The 691-nt window shown below is 38.9% G+C and overlaps 1 non-coding gene across 1 annotated transcript; it reads right to left on the bottom strand.

Moving 5' to 3' along the window:
• Window positions 1–359: 359 nt before the first annotated feature.
• Window positions 360–461, bottom strand: LOC111753899 (U6 spliceosomal RNA). Its single transcript, XR_002788667.1, has one exon. It is a non-coding gene; the product is annotated as a U6 spliceosomal RNA (small nuclear RNA).
• Window positions 462–691: the final 230 nt, after the last annotated feature.

Raw genomic sequence — 691 nt, 5'->3', positions numbered from 1 at the left:
ATGTTCTTAATCCTTAAGTTATGGATCCTCTTATCATCTTCTTGTCTTTGTATTATTGCTGTTTGTTTCTTTGTTATTTTTAAGAAGTTTTTCAGGAAATGATGCAGTTTGATGGGCTTGTGGGCATAGCTCAGTAGTAAAGCATTGGTTTGGCATGTGCTAGAAAGTAAAAGAAAAAGAAGTGATGCAATTTGACCATTCACAAACAACCTTTGAGGGGGCACCGCTGCACTATGGGCACGTGGCATAGGGAGGGATATCTTCAGGGTGGAAGTGACATTGCACTTCTAACCCAAATACAATAGCGACAATAATAGTGGCTGCTATGTATTGAGCACTTATTACATTTTCCTATTTCTATAAAAGTATGATTCACAAATTTGCTTCTTCTCTTTGTGTAGGCACCATGCTAATCTTCACCGTTTCTTTCTAATTCTAGTAAAAGCACTACCAAAGGAAGCCCCCATAAGTGTTTTAAGAATGTTGCGTGGTAAGTTGTTTCAAGTCATGACTTGAGGCATTTTTCCAGAGATTTGCTCATATGGGAGGGATAAGGTGAGTAACTTGTGCTGGTTGGCCTGAGACTAATTGGTTTTATTTTGTTTTGTCTTTTTGAGACAGGGCTCTATTATGCAGGCGTTGAATTTACTTTGCAGCCCACAAAGACCTCAAAATCACAGCAATCCTCCTG

Source organism: Cavia porcellus, unplaced genomic scaffold (assembly GCF_034190915.1).
Source record: "Cavia porcellus strain 051 isolate PalLab524CR breed Dunkin Hartley unplaced genomic scaffold, mCavPor4.1 scaffold_4, whole genome shotgun sequence".
Lineage (NCBI taxonomy): Eukaryota > Metazoa > Chordata > Mammalia > Rodentia > Caviidae > Cavia > Cavia porcellus.
The sequence above is the reverse complement of the archived record's forward strand: the minus strand, read 5'-3'. Positions and strand labels throughout refer to the sequence as shown.